The sequence below is a fragment of the Armigeres subalbatus genome, chromosome 3 (genome assembly GCF_024139115.2).
Source record: "Armigeres subalbatus isolate Guangzhou_Male chromosome 3, GZ_Asu_2, whole genome shotgun sequence".
Classification (NCBI taxonomy): Eukaryota; Metazoa; Arthropoda; class Insecta; order Diptera; family Culicidae; genus Armigeres; species Armigeres subalbatus.
The window spans coordinates 119,927,184-119,952,375 of NC_085141.1; the positions used below are offsets into that span (position 1 = coordinate 119,927,184).

At 37.8% G+C, this 25,192-nt stretch overlaps 2 protein-coding genes across 2 annotated transcripts in view; both read left to right on the forward strand.

Moving 5' to 3' along the window:
- Positions 1-25,192, forward strand: part of LOC134223840 (uncharacterized) — a 532,543-nt gene that overhangs the window by 124,415 nt on the left and 382,936 nt on the right. The gene's annotated exons all lie outside the window — the stretch shown is intronic.
- LOC134223839 (uncharacterized) overlaps positions 2,112-25,192 on the forward strand; it is a 480,585-nt gene continuing 457,504 nt past the window's right edge. Inside the window, exons 1-2 of the mRNA XM_062703055.1 lie at positions 2,112-2,514; positions 15,022-16,529. The gene's annotated coding sequence lies outside the window, so the exon portion shown is untranslated. The remainder of the gene's footprint in view (positions 2,515-15,021; positions 16,530-25,192) is intronic.

The window sequence follows — 25,192 nt, forward strand, 5'->3', positions numbered from 1 at the left end:
AAATGAATTATTGTTAGCTACTACTACAAGTATAAATAGATATATGCTATTTTATTTGGATAAGCGTTTGTTTCAGGGTCTTGTTAGTATTAGAGTTATGTTAGTTAGACCCCTACTGAGCCCTGCCGGCACCTCCAAATTTACCAATAGGCAGTTGTTGTTAGATCGTGCGACACTAACCATTAGTTAACTTGGAGGCATGGTACCTCAAGTGTTTGGTATAACTGTTGACCTTATTTAAGTAAGATGTGATAAAAGTTTCTCTACGGAGCTTATTTTCAAACCATTACCATTAAAATAACGATATTCTTGTGAAGGAGATATAAAAAATGGAAAAATATCTTAATTTTTTAATTTAGTGTTGAACTTAACCTTTGTTTGAAAAAAGCACTCTATTAAACAAAAATAAAAATCTTTTTAAGACACTTGAAATATCAACGTCAAGCCCCTTATCCATGGACAGGGCCTTACTTGCACGGTTCAACTTCTCATAAAACCTTCGTGTGTTATTAGCGCGGTACAGATGCTCAGTCTCTTCACAGTCTCGATCTTCCTACTGGCGCTTTTTCCTCTGGAAAACGGAGTTTTGTCTGTTCCGCGCCCGTTTATATCGTTCCTCGGTCGCCCTCGTGCGGTGTTGCAGCAATCTCGCCCATGCTGTATTCTTCTCTTCCACTAACTGCTCACATTCGCCGTCATACCAGTCGTTTCTCAGATCCGGGGGCACCGTGCCAAGTGCAGCGGTTGCGGTGCTACCAATGGCGGATCGAATATCTCTCCAGCCATCTTCAAGAGACGCTGCGCCTAGCTGCTCTTCCGTTGGGAGTGCCACTTCCAGCTGCTGTGCGTAGTCTTGGGCTAGTCTACCGTCTTGTAGACGCCAAAAGCGGACGGTGCTCCTGAGAATCCTGAAGGTGGCACCATGCACCAACTATCAACGAGGAGAACGAGATTCCAATCTTTCCATCATTGGAACCGCATAAGCGACTGGCAGTGGTAGCTGCATCGGTTCAAGCTCCAGTAGTACCGGCTCCATCCACCATTGAATGACCCCATCCTGGATTTCATCGGCAACCAGAGAACGAAACTGTTCCCTCGAATGAATCTGCACCGCTCTACACCCCGGATAAACTGGTTCCGATATTCTCGCTACTCCGCTGCGCGGTTTCAATACCAGCTTCGATTATGTTTTTATTCTTGACACGTTCATCGCTTGCTCGCTTAAGAGCAAAATCATAGAACTGGCGGATTTCCTTGATGAGAAGGTGATCAACGTGGCGTCCGTACAACACGAGCGACGAGTCCATACAACAAACGACCTTCACTATCCGACTATCTGATGGTGGCGGAAGTGAGCTCTTCGGGTAATTGTCATCAGCAGTCCTGACGCAACTATCATCAAGTCGACTAGGGTCGGTTTCAAGCGTGCGAAGACGACAACTTCGACTTCCAGCGTCATCCGGTCACATCTGAGGGAGTCGACGAATAGCTCCCAGGCATGTGAACAACATGTACCAACGGTTCGTGTAAGATGCTTTTCAGTCTATTTGATATCCTTGCGGCGTACGTAAGCGATTGCGGAATACAGTTCACGGCTAAACCGTTCTAGAGGATCCTGAAGAAAAACTCACAAAATTTCACCCTGCAACAACCAGATAGATACGTAGATAACTTCAAACAGCAAAGCTCTGCATTGTTGAACGTCACAGCTTTAGACATAGGACTTGTCGGTACCTATCGAATCGAAAGATGATACATTTGTCAATTGGACAATCGCTATTTTTTAACCAGTTCATGTCGTTTTTAATGACAATGCAGGTGTCCTTACCAAATGCTGTTATATTATCGTAACTCAAACAACCCCACTACCGATTAGTCCGCCCAAAACGAGAACCCACTGTGCTACTCCATCTGTATAGGTATGCCGATTGTGCCGCCCGCGGTGGGTGGCCGGCCAGGTATGGGGCAACTCTCCATTTGTGACTCTCCATCATCATCAGGCCCCAACAACGTTGTTTCGTTTTCGTTGCTCATTCGAAGTATCTCTCTTGCTCCGGAGCCGCAACCAGCAGCCAGCCATTCATCGCGAGCGAGGTGCATTAGTATCATTCTAATATTTCTGCCGAACGGACGTGCACACCGCAGACGCTGAAACGACGGACGTGTGTTTTGGGACTGTGTGTACAAACGAAGAAACGGGTATTCTATGATGGTGCGCTTCATGTAATTTATTCTCCTCGAGCCGAGACGACGTACGGTACGCGAACGGACAGTTTCTATCGAGACCCAATCGGGGTACTTGTTCGACGATGGTAGTTGAAGAGTGAAGATCCCGGAAAGGAGCCACCGATCCTCCTCTGCATCAGAAGACAACCTCTGGACACGATTAATCGTTTTTGGTATTTTTCTATGCGTTCATTTCGGACCCCTTCGCCATCGTCGTGGTCGTCATCGTGATCATCGTCGTCGTTTGTGGCGCAAAACATAAACATCATACTTAGTGCTGCTTATGAGGTGAGCAATGCTCTGCTAAGAAACAGCAGAGCCAGGAAAGCGTGAAGCCCAACATCAACATCCACATAGTAGTAAAAAGGGAACGGGTGTTTTTAATGTGGTGGAGTGATTCTGCTGTTGGGCCAAGTTTATGGGTGAAGTGGGAGTGAAAGAGAAGTCGAAAAAAACCTGTGGAACCTGATCGAGTTGAACGGAGCCAAGCAATGCTGCAGAGCAGAACATGAAGATCGGATTGCTTGGGAGTGTATGAGTGCTTGCGCAGGGTGGTTGTGTTTTGGAAAAGGTTCTATGGCAAGGAATGAGAGCGTGGTGGGCGTTAAAAAATCATTCTAATATTCTGAAATTGTAAGGCATTTTTGATTAGCCGATTATAAGGCAATAATTGTTAAAGCAAATTTAAGTTGAGGTAAGCATAAACATAGGTGAAGTGAAGATCGCCAGCTGTCACCGAGAGAAGAAGTAGATTCATGGAAATTTCACACGGTGTGGTATACGAAATAAAGTATATTTTTGTTATAAAATAATTTTTTTTCAAAATTCTTGGTTTTAGGAGTTACAATTTTTAAATATACCCGAAATAGGTTAATTTGCTGAAATAAGTGGCCTAATTATTTTATGCTAATTAAGTGTTAGCAACGTTTACAACATTATGTTGCCAGTGCTACCATAGAATGATAGTACATACAATAATAAATATCTTTTTATTTGAATGATCTAACTTTCCATATCCGTATTCTGGTTGAAATGGAATATGATATATTGTACCGGTATCCAGGATGCAGCTTATTTCGATATTTGTAATCGAAAATTTACAATTTATGTATTTCCAAATATTTTTTTCAATTAATAGTCTCTAAAAACTCCTAAAAATTCAGTCGATTTTTCAGCATAAGTAAACAAATGATCTACAATTGTTTAACCCCTATGCGCATTTTTGTTTTGTCAAATCGTGGTTTAGAGAAACATTATCTACTGGGGAAAAAATAATGAAAAGTTAAAAAAAGAAGAAAAATTTAGAAAATTCAAGCCTTTTTTCCCGCTTTTTCTTGCGGAGTTATTTAGTTGGAGATCATATTTGGAAGGTGTACTTTCAGGATCCGAAGAAAAACTTTGCGCAAACTTGCCCCTCTTTGAGAAACGCAATTTAAGAAAAAATGTCTCAAAAGAAAAACATTTTAATTCATCTTTTCATCATGGATCTATAAAAATAGCTCATAATCTGTAATCCAAGCGAATGAAATAACGAAAATCCTACTGTTTAGTTCATTTTGAGCCAATAAATCAAAAATCTATTTTTCTGTCAATCGAAAGATTCCGGGGTAAGATGGGTTAAACAGCGGAATCATCTCTGAAGTTTGCAATTAATATTGTTTTTATTCAAAAAATCAAACTACACACAGATATATAGGTTTATTGCCAATGATTTTATGGAATAAAATGGGTGGGCTTTGTGGTCATATGGCTACCGCTTCTGCTTCATACGCAAGAGCAGTGATGGGAAATGTCAAATAAATGTCATGGTATTGCTATTATTAATTTCCTAATAACTTTTTTCAATAGTCATTTACAGTTTGGATTTTTTGATCAACATACAGTACTTAAAAGATTCTAGAACTTTGTCGAACAGATCATTGTGCTAAATATAAAGAATGAACCATTAAAGCGAGATTAAAAAAATGTCACGGAATGTCATGACATTAATGTCATTTGACACTAATTCGGGTCTCACGCTGTCAATATGATATTTGGAGGAATTTACTGTTTCAAAAACTTTTCTGGTCCTGTTTATATGGAAAACATAATTGTAAATGACTTGTGAAAAAAGTTATTAGCATATTAGTCCCATGACATGAAATGACATTTTTTGACACTGCGCAGGAGATTGTGGGTTCAGTCCCAGGCCCGTTCCATTCTCCTGCTTTGTATCTTTCACTATAATACTTATCATGTTCTATCAATCGCTAGAACTGGAAATGGAGTCCATACCATTTCATCTTCTACTATAATACCTTCAACTAACTATTCTAACATTCTGTTAGAATGAGGTACCGATTGTTTACTTCGATGAAAATAACTTCCAGTTGGTAGCAGTAGTAAAGAGTCTTCACAACAACCTTGTGCTCGGCAAGTTTACGGTGCTCGTCGCTTAGCGGCGACACAGAAGTTCCTATCTGTTGTATCGAACCTGTTACTTCATGTTTCGAATGTTTTACTATGAGCTCATGAAAGAATGGTAGCTGAAAATCAACAAAATGTATGGGGAAACACAAATCAGGAATGAAGTATAAGATGAAAAGATTATCTCCTGCACTTAACATGCACTAGTTTGTGGTTTCATAGGGATGAAATTTCGATTTTACTTTCAATTGAACTGATTCCTATCACATTGGCAACTCGTTAACCAAGACGAATCTCTGCCATAGAACCTAACCCCCGAATTTCAATAAAATTCCTTATGAACTCGTGGCAAGTGCAGAGGTATACTCGGCTGGCAGTGAAAAGCTTAGAGCTCTAGGACTATGCATATTGAGGTTGGGAAGCAACTCGCATGCTACATCCATCCCTGTGCAATTACGATTGTTCTGGTTAATCACGGAATAGCAGCTGAGTAATTCTCGCTGAGACCGGGCCACTATTTGCACGGGGTTTTTAAAAATGCCTAAATTTATGTTAATTTGAAAGCTTTCGGCAAGAATTTTAAGGATCCGAGTTAAATTCTTCAGACAGATGGACCCTTCCTTAGTTATATACGAAATCACTTTTATGGACCCTTCCATTTTTGTCAATTCTTGACTCACCAAAAGTGTCATAACTCCAACATTTCTCAACCGATCTTAGAGATCAGCATATCTTTGGAAAGAGGAAGAGTGTGTCCTCAATTTTCAATAATAAAAATGGAGGCAGCCATATTGAATATGGCCGCCATTTTGGATTTATTTTTGAAAACTATGTTTGCAACCACCGATTTTGAATATTAATACATCGTTGGAAAGCTTAGTTTATATAGCGATTTGTGTCCAAAAATCCAAAAGTGCTATTAAGTGCTCTCGCAGAAGTTGTTTTTTTTAAAACTTTATTATTGTGTTTTTTTAACATAGTATTAAGTTCAACACATGCAGAAGTTGTTCAAAAATTAGAAAATGATTCTCAAAAGTTATTTCTGAAGGATTTCTTGCGATATTTTCGGATATTTTTACAGGATTTCCGGTAAAAACGATCAAATAATGGTTTTACAGAAGTTTGAGCCGAATTGTATAAATTTCGATCAACAAAAAATCCACTGACAATAATAGAACAAAACATGCTAAAATCATCTTCTTCTTCTTCTTATTGGCATTACATCCCCACACTGGGACACAGCCGCCTCGCAGCTTAGTGTTCGTTCATTAAGCACTTCCACAGTTATTAACTGCGAGGTTTCTAAGCCAGGTTACCATTTTTGCATTTGTATATCATGAGGCTAGCACGATGATACTTTTATGCCCAGGGAAGTCGAGACAATTTCCAATCCGAAAATTGCCTAGACCGGAACCGGGAATCGATCCCAGCAACCCTCAGCATGGTCTGCTTTGTAGCCGCGCGTCTTACCGCACGGCTAAGGAGGGCCCCTCATCATCACATCATCTAAAAAGCTATGCTTATTGAACTAGTGTTGGCTGTTTAGTTTATGCTTACTTAGTTTCAGTACTTCTAGTGGTGAATAGGGCTATCTAGAAAGAAGAGTTGTAATACTGACTGCAGTTTTCTTAGTCCTGTTTTCAATTTGGAACAAACATATGTAAAGTTGCAGTTTAAAATCATATTTGAAATAAAAAAGAGCTTTAAAGAAGATCAGTAAATTGTGATAACAAAATTGATATTTCACGTGTCAGAATTTAATTGTGAGTCGCGCGGATTAGGCGCGGATTGGATTTCATGTCGCGCGGAAATGGCGCGGATTTGACGCGGGAAATATTTCAGGATCTTCTAACAACCCTGGTAATCTTATGAGCTACGAAATGTATGGTCATCAACCTCTAGCTCAAGCTCAATTATTTTATTGAATAAAAAGAGATTTTGTAGGTTTTGATGAAAAAACTTTTTGAAATTTCTCATGAAAACAAGTCCGTGTATTGCTTTCTTACCCTCAACATGATTAAATTAGCACTGAAATTTTTTTATTTTTTGGATTTGAAGTTTGTCGTTCAGTATGTGCTGACCCATTTTACCCCGTTTGCAAGTTTATGTTAGACTGTCTACACAACAAGACCATTTAAAGGTTCCGAGTATCAACTTCCACTTGACTCTTTTTTCTGAGTTTTGACTCTTTTTTCTGAGATTTCTGTCAAAGTTTCAAAATAATTTGCTGAAAAACGTCGTTTTTGCCAGGATATCAGTTAATTGTTTTGCTGGCGTACGGCTGTGGAGATTTTTACCGAGCTGCAGAAATAAAAACTAAGTATGTACCAATTAAGTTAATAAGTAATAAAAACTTGACATTGTTACTATTATATTTACCTTTGTTACAAATGCCTAGAAAAACTGAAAACGTTATCTGATACGTACAACGCTCATCAATATGCGATTTGCATAACAACGCGCGTCTGTATTAACGACATTAGCGATCTAATATGATTAAACTGATATTGTTTATATAAATTTACGACTTTTTCGAATACAATCGTAAATATGCCATACTAAAGTATTTTTTGCGATAGTAATCATATTTTCTAATATGCGATTGTGATAATAAATAGCATCATATGCGACAAAATTCCTCTTTCATATACGATATGTGGTTGACTGGGAAGATATTGATTTGGAAAATGTATTGGAGGTAACCACTTTCGGAGGTCCTTCGTAGCTTAGCTGGTTAGAGCACCAGTCTAGCGTACTGTAGGGTCATGGGTTCGTGTCCCATCGCAGGGAAAGTGGTTACCTCCAATACATTTTCCAAATCAATATCTTCCACATAACGTACATATTCACATATGAGTTTTCATAACATTGTAAATTAACGTCGGGTGGTTTAATCCCCGGAAATAAGAACTTAGTTTTTTTGCTTTATTGCCGTAAATGAAAATAAGCGTAGCTCATAAGTTATATGAAAAATTGACCTGAAAACTAATGGATTGGCAGCTGGATTGGAGAGCTCTCCATAAAGTTGCTTGAAATTTTTATTTTCTGTGAAACTTTCCAATTCATATTAAGTTCATACATGGAGCTTCATACATAACTTTTTTGACTATTGAAGGCTTCCAAGCGTCTTGAAAGTAGGATTCCGCGAGTAGGAAGGAGTCTACCAAGCCTCTTAAAAAGGTATTTCCGAGCCTCTTGATTGGCGGCTTCCGAGACACTTAAAATGAGGATTCGGAGTATCTTGAATGGAAGCTTCCAAGCCTCTTGATAAATGAATTCCGAGCCTCTTGAAAGGAGGATTCCAAACCACTCGACAGGAAGCTTCCAAATCTCTTGGGAGCAGCATTTCGAGCTCCTTGCAAGGAGGCTTACAAGCCTCTTGAAATTATGCTTTCGAGCCTCTTGAAGAAAGTCTTCCGAGCCTTTTAAAAAAAAGCTTCCAAGCATCTTAAAGGAGGTTTCTGAACCACATTAAAAGAGCTTTCTGAGCCTCTTGAAAGCAAACTTACGATACAAGTCTCTGGTGGTTTTCAAGCCACTTAAAAGGAGACTCCTGAGTACTGCTATCTGGGGTGACAATGGGTCTGGGGGTGAGAATGTGTCTGGAAGTCGGATAACTAAATCGTTCAAAAAGGTCTCTTATAGTTTAGTTTTTTTGATCTCAGATATATTTAATCTATTCTACAAGCATTCTAAGTATGTAGTTAAAACAGTGACGACGCGTCGGTATCTTGAAAGAACGCTACTGAACCTTTTTGCAGTATGGTTCCAAGCCTCTTGAAAAAACAATTCCGTGCCACTTTAAGGGGGAAGCGAACCTTTTGAAAAGAGCCTATACCTAGGTTTAAAAAAGGAGATAAAAAGGGAAGTTTAAAAAAAGCCTAAAATAAAGTTTCCGAACCTCTTAAAATGAGGCTTTCGCGTCACTTGAAATGAGGCTTCCGGGCCTCTTGAAAGAAGGCCTCCGGGTCTCTTAGAAGTAGGGTTCCAAACCTATTGAATGGAGTCTTCCGAGTCTTCGGGAAAAGACCTTCATGTCTCTCAAATGGAGGCTTCCGAATCTATAGACACTAGAAGATTTTTAAAATGTGTTCGCTCGACGTTTTGCCCTTTTGATCTTTTGTCCCACAGTCTTTCATCCATTGCGCTTGTAGAGAGTAGAGTTGTAGAGAGCAGGATTCAATTGGCCATGATTTACTGTTTCCTATGCATATTATGTATAGGACAATTTTTAAATAAAGGTTGTATTTCCGTAAGAATTTATGCAGGGATTGCCGGAGACAGATTTGCAATAATTTACGTAGCCTTTTTCGCTAAATTTCCTGGAGCAATGACTACTCCAACTTCCGTAAATACTTCCGCAGTAATTCCGCCTCAAATTTATAAAAGTGTTTCGAGTAGTTTATTATAGAAGAATTCATTTGAATTTACGAAAAAAACCAAATGGACTTTCGCAAGAATTCTCTGAAGATTTATCGTACGAATATTTGGAAAAACAAATCTGACAAGAACTTGCCCACGAATGATATGTTTATGCGGTTCCATGAAAAATGGCAGCTTCGGCGGATTTTTCTTATTGTTGTCAAATTTATTATCAGGTTTCGGATTACTTACTCTCTCATGTTCATGTGGTGGCGTGGTTACAGTGGGCGCTCTAAACAATTCAAAATTGTTTTGGGTTCGCATCCCGTCGCAGTCCAAATTTTTTGTGACAGAAAGAAAATTTGGTGGAGTAAAATTAAATTATCCGGCAAGCCGGCGCCTACCAATTTATAACCCGTCATTATTTAAAAAACGACGTAAAACCGCGTTATTTAAAAAAACGACGTAAAAAACCGCGTTATTAAAAAAACGACGTTAAAAAAATCAGGTGGGTGTCATCCATATCTCGCACAATGGGCTTGTTTTGCAGACAACATTGCGCAACTGGTCCCCACTGACATTTCTGGATCCCAATGGGAATCAAATAAGAAGTTGGTAAACAACACAAATACAAACATAAATTTTACTTTGAGATGTTGGCTGCAAAAACATGGCGTCGTGCCAGGTGGCTGAAAAAAACATATTGGATGGGGGGTTTAGAAAATTTTATATGTTGGTGCCTACTGGGGACTTAGATTTTTTTGTATGTCAATGCCTACTGGGGACTTAGACAATTTTAAATTGTTGTTTATAATGGACGGGGATTCTACCTATTTGTTGTCCATGCTAGCGTACAGCCTAGGTGCTGTTCGTAGGTCATGCTAGTATAATGTGACCAGATAAATTTTGTGTGAGCGCGGGACAAAAAAAGTTCATATTTTAATATGTTTTAGTATTAGGGGAAGGGGGGGCAATATGCCCTAGCTAAGCAAACACTGCTCTATTGTCTTATTTGTAACGCTATTCATGGGTATTTTTACATTATGCATCAGTTAAACAAGATAGCTAGTTGATGTCATTCAAAAATTGGCAAAAATCTCAATCATATTGATAATATTCACATTTCAAAAAAGTGGTGATATTCTGTTGCCGGAAAACTCATGAGGCAAAACGCCTTTTAGTTGGCAGCTCCTAGGGAACAAAGTACCACGCGTCGGCGAATCAGCATTCTAGTAGGGATAGTCCGTGGAGACGCAAGTACTTTGTAGGTTATTGCCACTAGGGCGTTTTGCCTCGCCAAAATGTTAGATGTTTCTTCAAAATGTGGAAATTTTCGGTTTTTCCGACCTTCCCATGCACTTTTTTGAAACTTTCTTCGCCTATCCTACATAATTTTAGATCTAGTTTTGTTACGGACATCTTAATGACGGCAAATATGAGGGAAACCACAAAAGGCGTTTTGCATCGGGGGGGCGTTTTGGGGCCTCTTCCCCTACGCTTGAATCAAATCTTTCAATTTTTTATTTGTTACCAAGGCTTAGATTGCTAACTGTTCGATAAACGACAACTTACTTTAGAAGTCAAAGCTTTCTTCGCACGTTGAATGTGCAGCTCAATGTAGCTGCCATGGCGTTTCGTATAATTTTAAAGTTTAGCGGTTCCCTGTCCGATAACTGCAAAACTGTTGCAACTATCGAATTGTAGTTCAAAAGCGTTGCAGTTGAATGACTTTCAGCTGTTGATCGTCTAGTGTATTGAATTTTGTTAGGAAATATTTTTTGTAGCGATAGAAGCAATGATATCGAACCTCGAAAAATATTTTCCGAATAACCTAAATAACTCTTTCTAAAATACCTAACAAAAGTAGATACTGTGATTAAGAATTAATTAGATCATATTTTTCTGGAAGTGTATTCTGGTTGAAGCTTTCGCCCTCAGGAATATGGCCCACGGTTTTTGTTCCAATTTATTTCCAAACAGGTGAGACTGAATATCTGCTCAGAAAATCCAAAAATCCGTCCCATTCCAGATCGCTTGCGATTCTGCAAGGAGGGCATCGTGTTTGAGTTTTGCATGCAGAATCGCATCGTACCGCTTATTCCCCAAAAAGGATTTCGCTTCAAAAAGCACCAAAACCCAATAAAAGCGTTAAAATGTTAGCTATGGATTCATTTTCCTAATTCCGCAAAGAAAGTAAATTCGATTAATTCAACACGTAGAAATCAAGCAATGAATCGAATCATGAACGATTCTCTGTGCCATGAGTCGGATGGTGTTTGACTCGCGCTTGATTTAAATTTTGGATGAGATTTAAGAACTTGAGTTTTTCCCAACACTGCTATCGATATCCAATATCAACACAGGAAAGGTCGTCTTCTAACTGGGTAGATTTTCCGCAAGATTTTGGTCCGCATGGCATTTAAATGGAGTGGAATTTTGGACGTTCCGTGTTGAAGTCCAAGCAATTACGCAGCAGGAAATACATGGCAGCAAAATATGCTTACAAGATTCCCAGGGTATAAGGCTTGGGTAAAACAAAGGTATAGAGATAATTAGATTTTAGTCTGAGTCACAAAAGAATATTTTAATCTTGATTTCTATGATTCATATGATTGCCTTACAAAACGTTAGTCTTAGTCAAAATTATGAATTTAAAAAATCTAATGATTTCTTTCAAAATCCTAAGTAATAGCTAATAATGTATTCTATTTTTCTGTATTTCGCGGGACATTATCTAGAAATAAATTGAATGCGGGACGTTTCGCGGGACGCTTTTCAGCGCGGGACAAATAGTGAAAATGCGGGACTGTCCCGCGAAACGCGGGACGTATGGTCTGGTCACATTATGCTAGTATGGATCGTGATATGGTATATGGTCTTTGTGATATGAAACCAGGAATGTGTTCCGATCTATGCTCAAACTCATCCAATAATTTCCTGAAATAAAGGCTTGAGATCTATATGCGTAACAAAAGATCTATCCACCTGTTTCAAATATGGTACATAAGAGTGATTCAAATTTTGACTTTTTCGGTCTTCTATGCTTAAACGATGTCATTTGCTGTTTTATTATTCCTCCTAAATGTTAAGCTAATTCGGATGTAACTAGACTGAGCACGCGCAGTTTGAAGTTTGTATGGAAATTACTATAGAAATCGCCACTTTTGTGAAAGACCGTTTCGTGTTGCTACCCATTAACTATTCAAATGTAATCGAACCGATGACTCAATAGAATACTTCCTAAGCTGTTGTTGCGAAGCGATCTGACTTTTGTAAACAAAGATATAAAGAACATAAAAATGCTCATTATGGATATTGATGTTATTCTTTTAAATTGAATTTACCATGATTCAGTATTTCCCTAATAACTTATCTTACAAGCATAGAATCGTTTCGCAACAAAGACGATCAGTTTCATTGCAACATTTTCTGTGTTGCCAACGTATATTTTTAGAGTTTAATGAGCAACGTTGCGGAATGGTTTTCCACAAAAGTGACTATGTTCATAGTAATTTTCATACAAACTTCAAACTGCGCGTGCTCAATGTAGTTTCATTCAAATCAGCTAAAAAATTAATATGGTACATGCTCTATGTGACTTATAGAATAGATTGTGTTCGAAGCATACGTTCTTGGTCATTAAACATAATCCCGAAGCAAGGCCTTTAGATCTACACGCGTAACCAAAGATCTATCCGCCTATTTCAAATATGGTAAATGCTCTATGTGACTCATAGAATAGATTGTGTTCAAAGCGTAAGTTCTGAATTTCATAAAGTTTGATCGACGAAAGATGTCAAAACCATCATCTTCTGAATAAAGCGGTGCTTATACGGGGTGTCTGCAAATTATCCATTTTCCGTACAACAAAACAGGTTCACAATAATATTTTTGAACAAATCAAAATGTCTGCACTCTGCACGCACTACATAATAGGATTACATGAGCCAGGCTTCGTTTTTTCAGTTGTTGTTGAATCCTGTATCCTACGCCTACGACCGTGTTGGAAAATTATCACGACTGTTTTGTGTTTTGCTGCTTGTTATTTTCAAGATGGACCTTCAGTTTGATAAATTAAATTTAGCATTAGCATAGCATTTTTTATTGAAAAATCCTTTTTACGCGATTTTTCACGCTGGTTTTGTTAGTAAAGCTATTTTTTATTTATTGTTAATTTGCTGTCGCTCTTCTCTTTTTGTTAATTTGTTATTTCTTGAACATGGATTCAGTACCTTTTGGATTAGATAATTATGAATTTTTAGGAGGATGATCTTTTTATGGAGTTCATAGAAGGATCCCTATGAAAATAATGTTTCTATTATGTTCAATAAATTATACCTTCCCTTACCCACGGATGTGGTATTCATTCCCTGGCGACCACCCTAGCGGTTCGTTCGGGAGACATGCGTATGGGTGCCGGCCAAGCTGGTTCGTGGGATGATCTTATGCGACGGCGCGCGCGCGGGGGAGTGCATCACTAGCGGAAGTTCCATTCGCGCGGCTTTACCATTGTGTGTCTGTCTGTTCGTTGGACAATCACGATGCTGACGATGACGATCGCCGCCCCGCACGGTACAATGAACGGATTGACGGTGAAGTGAGCAATCGGTGAAACGGCATGTGTGTAAGAGAATGCGAGCTCATGTATGAGTGCTTGCTTAGTTGCGTGTGCGCCTGCCGGAGTTCGCAAGTGGGCTTATGTTACGCGCGCGCGCGCCAACCGTTCGTTGTTTCGATGTTGGCTAATGTTGCCGTGTTATGCTTATTGGATTTTTTTTTCAATGAACCTAAATTCCAGAGCGTGATTCTCTCTGGACATGGAGAGTGAGCGGCGTTGCTGGTTGCGATGCAGCAGTGGGCTTAAAAACCTCCAAGAGCCATAGCGCAACTGCGAAAACATTTATTCGTGGAGGAAAGGAATCAACAACGGTGTTAGTGATCGTAGCGTGCCGATGGCTACGGAAAGGTGCGCAAAAGGGAGATCTCAATTCCAACTGGTTTGAAACGAGGAAAATGGATCTGTTTGAAGCTAAAAAGAGCCAGTCTGCTAGAAAATGAAACAAAACAGCGACAAGAAATGCAACATTGGCGGAAATTTGAGACTCACTTGTTTCTTGTTACTCGTATCTAAAGGTGATTTGGTTACGACCGATGACTGCAGGAAAATTGATGAAATTTTGTTTTCGTCGAAATGATTTTGCGGAATGGTATGTCGCCTGTCGCCACCCGCTTGCGCATACAAATTGTCAGCAAAAAAAAACCTGTTTCCTTTCTATATTTTTGTTTCCCTCGCAGCAGTGAAGTAGTTTATTGTGTCAATGAACCTAGCTTGGCGAAACTGGGTTTTGATTTTCATCGAATGTTGATGAATTTGTTGTGGAATCGGATATTTAAATAACAATCTAACTAATGACAATCAATTAGTGACTGTAACTCAACCCACAGTGGACACGATGGGTCGTGGTTTGGCCATTTCATCAAAATTGTAATCTGATATGTCCAACAGTACGCAAATTATCTTGCTTTTTCAAACGATGGAATGTATCAACTTTTTGTTGATTGTTTTCATCTCAGAATATTAGTAGCAGCTTGGTAAATGTAATTTAAAATAACCGATGGACCAATGTCCTCACCTACGTTTGAAATTTCAACCTAATTTAAGCATATTAGTAACCAGTGCTTAAGAGGTAAACGAAAGTGAAGAAATTGGCTGTAAATTACGACTATTACTTTTGATAAATTAATAGCTTAATGATCACATTTTGGGTGAGTGTTTTTTTTTCGTAATAGAGGCTCTAATTTTTCTTTCATTATGATTACGCTGTATGTCGCACGCGTCAAGAATCGAAAGTAACAACCATAAGGTTAAATTAATTTGACTTTCTGAATGATGAATGTTTGCGATAGATCAATCATTCCTAATAGAAAGACTGCATGGTATCACATGGTTGTTTATATTGAACATATCAAATATTATAAATAATATTGAACAATCTGCTCACACCGCACATATCGTTCTCATTTCAGATTCATCGCCATTTGTTTGGATTTTCTTTTTTGGTAAACGAAAGAAACAATTCCAAAGCGAATCACGTACCAAAAGCCCAAATCGGTATCATCCATCACCCGGACTGTTATATCGAAACCAGGACGAACAGAAACTTGTCAATTAACTTTGCTTCGTTGGCAACAGTGACGGTGTACAAGTGACTACTAGTGACGAACCATCTTCGCACCCCCGTGCGGAATCTACGGGACGACCGTCGGACAACTTTGTATGTGACATCAAACCAGTTGGTTTCCAGTGCGTTTTCGGTGGATTCTTGAAATATTACACGCTTCGAGGACCACGCCGGCAGGTTTGTGTACGCTCCGCTGCACATGTCTTTAATCAGCGGGTGCGAGCAACCGATCGGTTTCGTTTTGACCAAGACGCCGCAAGAGAATCCACTGTTGCGGCCCTCGGGCTGCTCTTTGCGAAACTTGCGCCCCTAAACGCCTCCTGCGTGCCGAAACACCGTGTTGGGCGCCAATTGTCGAAATGTGACCAATGTTCTAGAAGGCTTTCGGATAACGAAAAAGTAACTGAATAGTTGTGAATCAATTGAATGTATGAAAAATGGATTTTCATCGGAGGATTTTTGATTGATCGCGTGAGTTAAGGTGAATGTGAAATATAAATATTTGTATACTATAAAGGCGCTCAAAATGAAAGAAGTGTTTTGCACAACAGTGGCGGCAAAGCTGTTGTAAATATTAAATATCCAATCAATGCGCACGTGATTTTTAGAAAACAAAAGCCACGCGAAGCTAAGCCGAGTGATAAAAATTTATGGCTAATTGATCGTTTTCTTCGAATGCAGTAGCAAGTTGGGTTGGGCGCCATTCATTCATTGGCGGTGCTTCCCTTGATTGGCGTGTTGTTTTGATGATGAGCAGAAAAAAGGGAAAATTTTTCGGTAGATCTCTTTAACTTTTTCGCCCGCCAGCGGGAAGAAGAGGTCCAATTAGACTCGCGAACACCAGTGGCCGCCACACGCCCAACCGAAACTGTCGGAAAACCGCGAAGAGTTTTAGCGGGTTTATCATCGCGAGGAAGAAAAAATGAAGAGTGCAGTGCAATCAGTAGAAAAACCGTAACCGTGCAGAGCCAACGGAAAGTGAAACAACCACAAGGAGCAACAGGAAAATTCGAATTCAAAAAAGTTGAGTGAAGTTTCATGTTACATTTTGTATGAATCGGCCCTGTCAGTTGTGTCTGATTTGTGGAAGTGGCCGCGGTTTGTGTTTTTGTTTCGTTTCGTTTGATTCATCATCATTATCGTGCCATTATCAGCGGCGCTGAGCTTTATCAGTGCCAGTCGGTGGTGAAAATTACAGTTGAAGGAAAACTTTCGCATTTACATGCACACACGCCGACACGGGAGGTGGTTGGAAAATTGCGCGTGCGACACTGAAGCTTAGAGAGGAGTTCGAGAGAAAAATACTGCAACGACGACGAGGACGTGAACTTCTGCGTGAACTCATTGCTAACGGTAATTATGTTTATCTTTCTGCGTTTTGGAATCTATTCCCATTTCTGATGTCAGTCTTTTTATACCGTGTGGGTGGTTGGAAAAGGCTGTTATTAGACTCAATGATGAATGGGTAACAACAATGGTTGCTGGTTGATAAATGCGGAGGGTATTTTAGCGAGTGAAGGGTGTGGTTTGGTACGGCTGTAAAAATCGTACTTAATGAAAAGCTACACGGATTCACTAATGAGAGGTTTTGCACTGCGGCCGCAACTTCAATGTGGGGTTAATGTTGGCGTTCCGGATGATTGCTTTCAGTTAAACGTACAAATTAGGACGTAATCGATGGTTGCTGTTTCTCAACCGTAACGTACGCTGTTAACATCTTATGGCGATGGACGCTGCTGATTGTATATTAGTATACATAATCAATCATTTGTAACACTAATATTATTCTGTTTTGTATATGTATATATGAACCATTTTTAATTATCAGTTTCTAATGGCGGCAACTTGAACTCTTTACCGACCACGACTTTTTTTTAAAGATTTCAATAGGAAAAAATATCTTTGAGAAAAATGCTAGAACAAAAGTTATTTGGCGTTTGGCGTTTTCCATCTCACTGAACATATATTCATCTAATCGCGAAACGAAGAAATACGGCACCAATTCCTTCGCATCTTTTTGCTAACATGCGTGCTCACTGCTGAAAAAATCACAAAAATAAGAAACAAACCAAATTCCTTTTCATTGCTTTGTTTTTCGTTGGATGAATATCGGAGCTATGGGATGAAGTCCAAGAGGAGTAACCCTAACTATTATTACTAGAAAACGAAAAATGTAAATCAATAGTTAATTGATTGTTTTCAATAGTTTAACTATTTGTACTCAAAATTGATTATATTTGCCAACCTTTTTTGTACATTTTGGAGCCCCCGGAAACTGTCGGTCCCGCTGCTCCTTTCCGGCTAAATCCGGCCCTGTACACAGGGTGGTCACCGAACCGAGAAAACGGGAAAAGCGGGAAACTGCGGGAATTCGAATACCTGGAAAAGCGGAAAACATCAGGTATCGAGGACCTCAACCGGAAAAATGCATGGAAGTTTTAATAAAAATTTATCGGGTAGGTGTACCAATTGTCGCCATACATAAGAACAACTATTTTTTTTTTAAATAAGTGAAAGGCATGTGGGTGGACTTTATATATCAAGCGAAAGGTTTTACTTCCTGCTCCTTAGAACAGCTGTGAAAACCACAATAAAATTTGTTAGTATCCTCAAAATTGATTGATCCATAATAGGATCGCATGCACCAGTTGTGGCACTATTCTTAATTTTGGTTCCTTATTTGGCAAATCCAATTGTTTTCTTATGGGATTGGCCAAATTGGGACCACTAGTGCGACAACTGGTGCATAGGACGTCAAATATAAGCAAAATAATTTTTACAATTATGCTTTGCTTGTTTTGAAGCAGATCAAAAGTGTTATCGTATCATATGAATATGCTTTATCTATATGAACTTGGTTTGTGGTATTTTGACTGGCCATTTGGCATATAAAGCACTAGTGCGACAACTGGTGCCATAGCCACGACTCGTACTTCTAGCCTATAAGGAGAAGATTTAGATTTTAGTTGGTACATGTGAGGTACTCAACTAAAATAAATCATTATTCTTTATTTCTTCTCTTTATTTCACTTTCTTTTGTTGACACCAGACATCATGCACGCGTACAAAAAAAGATGAGATTGAGCAACGACTGCTACGCGCACATAAAATTAAGCGCACGCGAGTCTCACGAAGCTTGTGTACCTCACATTAACATTGGTGAGTCGCATTGAGACATCTCAATGCGATCAGCTCATGCGCTGTTTGCCATGGCAAACCTTTGCAAACAACAGCGGAGATGCGTAAAACAGCTTGGGCGGGAAATTTTCATTCAATAATATCGTCGCCTAAGTAACGCCAGCTATGCATTTCTAGCGCATGAGATGAGTCTCATGAGACGTACACTGAGACACGCTCACTCAGTTATTTTATGCGCGCGCTAGCTTCTCTCGTCGCACAGAATCGGTGCTAGGTGAGCTTTAGTAGCTCATGGCACACTGTCTCATCCATGTATACACGAGAATTAAGAGACTCTGGTTGACACGATGTTTCCTTGTCTTATTTTTATATTTTTCTTCACCCCTATTCATATTTTTTTAAGCCTCTAAATATTTTAAACATCGCAAACAAAAACCGAAAAAGTGTGTGTCTGAAAAAATCACCCGATGATTGTTCAAAATTCGGCAAATGTTAGGCCAATCTTGAAAAACAGCACTTTTTTTCATGTTTGCCTTTCTCGTATACAAAGTATACGTAAAGGCTATAGGATCACTTCAAAACCGAACTTTTTATAGAAGGCTCGGAGACCCATAGTGTTATATACCAATCGACTCTGTTCGACGAATTGAGGTGATGTCTGTATGTGTGTGTGTACAAAAGTGTGAGACACTTAGCATTATTCGATTTGCTCGCAACAAGTTGCAGTCGACGCGGTCTAGTTGTTTCCTATTGAAAATTAGCCCGATCGGTCATTGCGTTCCAAAGTTATTGAAAAAACATTGTTTTTCTGCCAAAGGTGGGAAGGGGCCATCCAGAAACCACGTGGTCATATTTTTGAAGATTTTCAACCCCCCCCTCCCCCCATGTGGCTTATCGTGGTCATTTGGCAGACCCCCCCCTCCCCCCCCCTATGACCACGTGGTTTTTTTTTTCAAGTACAAAAATAAAAAAACCTTATGTAACTAAAACATATGCTAATCCGATCAATTTTGAAGATGAACAATTTCAATTGATCAAAATTAAACTAAACCCAGCATGGAGATTATAAATTTCCATGAAGTCGAAAATTTTGATGTTGTAATGTGTATCAGGTATTAAGATATCTAGAACTCGCACACCTTCAATGCATCAGGAGGATTTTTTTAATTGTTCATTGCTAATATTGATTTATTCAAGAAAATTTTGTATTTTTTCGTTGAACATTTTGATTTCTTTATGGAAAATTCTTATTTCATAATTGCAATTTTTGCTTTTACAAGTGCTAATTTATTATTGTTGTGTGTATTATTGTTCTTTATTGGCAATTTCCTATTTTATTATGGAAAATTTCTATTTTTTCTCTACTAAAGAGATTTTCAATTCAGCTCTGGGCTGGCTCATCTCTCAAAATTTCTAATTCTTCATTGAAATTTTATTTTGATATCGACTCGTGGAAGCCAATGATGCGATTTATCAACTTATGAATGATGTATGATGTAATATCCCAGTAGGTCCATTGGGTTGATATGACTTCAATTATTATTTATACAAGCTACTACAGACTTTTTAGGTTATACAAAACGTCCTGGAAGTCGTAATGTTTGAACTACTTGATCATTCAAGTCCGTGAACCCAGTGCTCCTAAGGCCCTACAAAAACAGTTTGCGAACAAACCTCATAGTCATTGTGCATCTTGCTGTTGACTCAAGATAATTTTGGGTATCTTGTCTCTTGGATCTCATTTTAATGGAAATTAGGGTCATATGCTTATTTCATCGGATTAGGTATATACCGATGATGAGAACATTGCAAATGTCTTGATTGATCTGGTAGATTCGTGGGTTGAACTTGAGAGCATTTTAAAGTACCTTGAGCATCTCGTATTCCTGAATATTAATCACTGGCTTAACGTTCAGGATGGCCCATCTTATCTGACCACCCATCTGATTAGAATGATTCAAACATTTAAACTTTATTTACACGCTCTTAGAATCGAAATCTTCCCAAGGTTTCGGATATCTGAGTTTTCATGGTCAGTCAAATTTGAGCTCCCATATTTTTTATGTAAAGCCAATATCTAGATGAACAATTTTACTGAAGAAAATGGTGGCCTAGCTCTCTTTTGTGATTTTATAGACAATCTAAAACGCTGGTCATACATGACCCATCATTCCTGAAAGGGTTTTGGAATTCAATTTCAATCGTTATTATAACACTATTTTTTAAGGTATTGTTTTTTTCTGGAACACTGCCACTTTTTTCATATCGCAGGAATCTCCTTAGTTCTAAGACCCTTTTATGAATTTAAAAGCATTTTATTTAGAATTTCATGTTGATTCTTTAAATGCAAGCTTCTCTATGTCATAACCTTTTTCATGCGCACTACTAGAATTTTGTGCATTAAGAACATTTAGGTGCATTATTAATTTTTTCGATCAATTATGATAATTATTCAATACCATAAAAACTAGGCTTCTTAAGCCTAAATTATTGCCTACATTTATTTCTTGGATTAATTTCAAATTCCAAGATCTTCTTAATTTTCAAGAATAATTATTCTGGAGTTGCAAGGAACACCCTTCGGAAAATTGATAAGAAATCTTTAATCTTTAGAATTTCAACGACATTTTCCGAAATTCTGTGCAAGAGTTCCGAAAAATGTTCGGTAGAAATTTTGAAGAACTAGAAGAATCCGTAGAAGGATCCGAAATGCATATGATGAAAATTCCAATAAACATCAAATTCCGAAGAATTTCAAGTATAAAATAGAAAAAAAAATCCAGCTTACTTTTTTACAGAATCTCTAAAGATTTTTTTCAAAATCCTGGGCAACTTTAATTAATCTTCAAAAGAAATTCTTCTAAATTTCCAATGGATTTTTTTTTCGTTTTCCAAAAGAAATTCTTAGAAATTTTCAGCAGTTTTTTTTAATTTCCAAAAAAAATTATTCGGAATATGCCAAAATATTTCCGATGGAAATTCCTAAGATTTTCCAGTAGAAAATCGAAAAAAGTTCATTTGAATCACAAATAGTAAATTTCCCGAGGACATTCCGATGTTTTTACAAGTGAAAATAACGAAAAAATTGTACTTTTGTAGTACTTGTAAAGGTTGTACTTTAGAAGCATTTCCAGTAGGAATTCCTTTAAAAATTAAATCAAAATTTTGAAGATTTTCTGATGTGAAAATTCCTTAAACTTTCTAAATCATTTCCTGTGCATTAAATCATTGGTAAAGATTTAAAGCAATGTTTAGCTGAACCTACAAAGAAATCAAAGTGACATCCCGAAGAAGAATGAATTCCCGATGAAATTTTGAAATGATTTCGGGTTCAAAACATGAACCTTGAGAATTCTAAAGATTTATTCTTTGAAAATCCAAAGAATTTTTTGAAGATAATCCATAGACTCTTCCGTGGAAATTCTAAATAATGCCTCGAATAAAAAAATACTTGGAAAATTTCAAAAAATGTGATAGACTCACAAAGAGCGTAAAAAAGTATTCCGAAAAATTTTCCATTTCAAAATTCCAAAATTAAAAAAAAAAATCAACGGAAATATCAAAGTGTTTCATGTGGCATTGGCTCCATATTCCAACTGGAAGTTGGTCTGCTTTTCAACTTAGCATATTTTATTAGCATTTCCTCAGTTATAAATTGAAAGCTTTTATATGCCAGCCATTGCACGATTATATATCTTGTGTAGCAAGTACGATGGATACACTATACCTAGAGTGTCGAGAATGTTTCCCACCCGAAAACATCCTAGACAGGAACGAGAATCGAACTGGCTAACTGGAGACTGAACATTTTGAAGTGCACTCCCTAAAATGTTCGAAAAACTTCTTTTGTAAACGAAGAAGAATTTCGGAAGAACTTGTCGATAAAATTCATTAGAATGTTTTTCCAACGAAAATTATATGTATTTCCCACGGGACTGTTTTTAATTTTCAGACAGAATTCACATGGAGTTTTTTTTCGGAGTTTTAAGGAAAATTTTTCGGAATTAACACTGGAGATGTTTTGTTTTTTTTTTCATTATCAATTTGAAGCAAAATTTCCAAGCAAAATTTTTCAGAGAGAATTGTTCAAAAAAAAATCTTAATGCCAGCACTTTATCAGGATTGTATGAAGTTATGTCAAAGTTTTTACAGGAAATTTCTTTACTTGATTTTTCCTGAATATCCTCAAGAAATTCTTGTGAATTTTTCTTCTTAAGATTTTTTCTTGAATTATTGTAAAAACCTGAACATTTTTCAAAATTGTAGCTGCAGTCCGCTGATGAAAAAGTGCGGCGTGATGCCAAAAACCATCTGCGGCGGATTTTTTTAAAAATATTTTTCCATTTTTCCTATCCAAATTATTTTGTGGAAATTGAGACTGAATCGCAACCTGTTTTTTCGTTTATTTATGTATGGATATAGGATCTTAGACTAAGATGGTCAAATAATGCAGATATGCATCGGCGTTGCGACCGACGCTGTGTTATCGATTTTTCTCGATGCACACCTACGTCTTTTTAACGCTGAGTTGAAAAGACGCTACATAGGCATCGGCCCTTAGATGCGCTTTGCGTTTAATGATTTAATCATTCAATTTTATTGATTTGTATTTTTTACACCGCTATTGTTATTCACCAAAAGTTTTTCGTGAAAAAAAAAACCACGTGGTTCGAGGGCAACCCCCCCCCTCCCCCCATGTGGCTTATCGTGGTCATTTTCCAAACCCCCATCTCCCCCCTTATATAACCACGTGGTTTCTGGACGGCCCCGAATTTGTTTTTTTCAAAAACGAAAAAAATATTTTTTTCAAGATTGCAGCAATGCATTCAAATGACCGCAAATGCATATGAATTGATGGAAAAAGTAAAATATATCCCCCTAAAGTGTTGTTTCGACCTTTCTTATGTGTTTTTCTGATTTTTTTAATGCGCGAGAAAGGCAACACCAACGCTAGGTGGATTGATCTGGGTTTTTTGTTTTAAATTTTAAAAATTCTTAGAGGCGTAAAAAATGGGTTCTTTGGGAAAGTTTACCTTAAATAAAATGAAGCATCGATTGAGCGAATACAAAATTTTGACAGGAAAGGTCAATTGATTATAATTTGATTTTTTTAATTTTAATTAATAAAATATTCTTTGAAACTCAAGAGTGGTTTAAAATTTAATTTCAAAATTCTACAAATTGTTGAAATATTGGTAATTTTATGATACACTTCGCAATACTTTTATAATATACTTACACAGAAGGTTAAGATGGTAAATGACAGCTCTAAAATATTTCTCTTATTTGGTACACAGAAAATAAATGAAACAAGTTTCATAACGTTTAAATGCTAAAAGAACCCGCTATGATGCATGGTTTTAAGAAATTATTTCAATGAATCCAAAAAACTGAGTGAGTTTGATGCCGTTTTTTTTCACTTCTGCTTTGGCCTTAAACCAAGTTTAAGCTCATCAGTTAACTCTACTTAAAAGTTAAATGAAGGTAAAAAACGGCCCGTGCGTGGAAGAAGGCAGAAGTAAATACAATTTACTCCCGTTTTGATTTTTAACTCACCACTAGGTTCCATCAATTCAAATTTATGTTATTTTTACTCACCCGGTACTATGGTGAAAACAAATCAAATTTGGCTTCTTCCACGGAATAGCACACGTTGGGTTGATGCATCTCTTTGTTTTTAATCCTATCATTCATGAGAGAGAGTGAGAAAACTACCTAATACTGTGTTAAAAATTTGAATTTGATTTGAAAAATGTATTGATGGTAACTACTTTCTTGGGGCTTTCTTGGGATGGGACTAGAACCCACGACCCTCAGAAGGCTAGACTGGTGCTTTAAATAAACTAAGCTAAGGACCTCTTAGTACCAACTAAGCTACGAAGGAGGTCCTTCGCGACTTAGTTGGTTAAAAGCACCAGTCTAGCGTACTGAGGGTTGTGGGTTTCAGTTCCATCAAAGGAAAGTTAGTTGGAACTAACCACATGACCACGAAGCGCACAATTTCAGCGTGTCTATTGAACAAAATATTTCACATAACACGTTGTTGGTAATTTGCTTCGTGACTAATTATTGGTTGAATTTATATACTTCCTAGTTTATCTAACTTCCGGTTCGGTTAGAAAATAAAACTCCTCGTTCAAGATCAAAAACCCTACTCTGATTTATTTTCCGGAAGTAAAACCGGGAAATAAGATTGAAGTCCCAACTGGGCGGATTGTATAGTGTGTGAATCAATAACTTACTGCTATCGAAATCGAAATCGATTTATTGGCTTCTTTCGGTGATAATTATACTACTCAAAGCGAAAGGGAGTAGATGAAAGTAATAAATATACAGATTCGATTGGCACCGCAAGCGAGCGGCAAGTGTGAAATGAATAGAAACTGAAAATTAGCAGAGGGCCATATTAGAGAACAAACATTGTTGAAATCGCTGTTATTCTGCCTAACGTCCATCCAGGAACGGCTTGAATAGTGAAGTGGTGATCACTGTATCAAGACAGGCTGTCCTTGAGTAGTATAATTATCACCGAAAAAAGCCAATAAATTAATTTTGATAAAGTCACTCGGTGATCAAAGCCTTCTCAATTATTAGCTTACTGTTATGCCGATTACTTGCTGGCTAAAGCATTTGATGTTTGTAATCCTTCTAGGACTTAGGACTACTGCTGTGCCAAAGAAGGTTTTATAGATAACATTGGTATCGGTGAAGCAAAATATTTTGAATACCGATTCGGATAATGGCCAAAAAAACATCTTTTGAAATTTTATTCCACGGTTTTACAGTAATGACAAAGATGCATAATGGCGGATGTATTATAATTCCAATAAACACTTATTGAAAAAATTTTGATAATTGTGAAATTTTTTGTTCCAAAA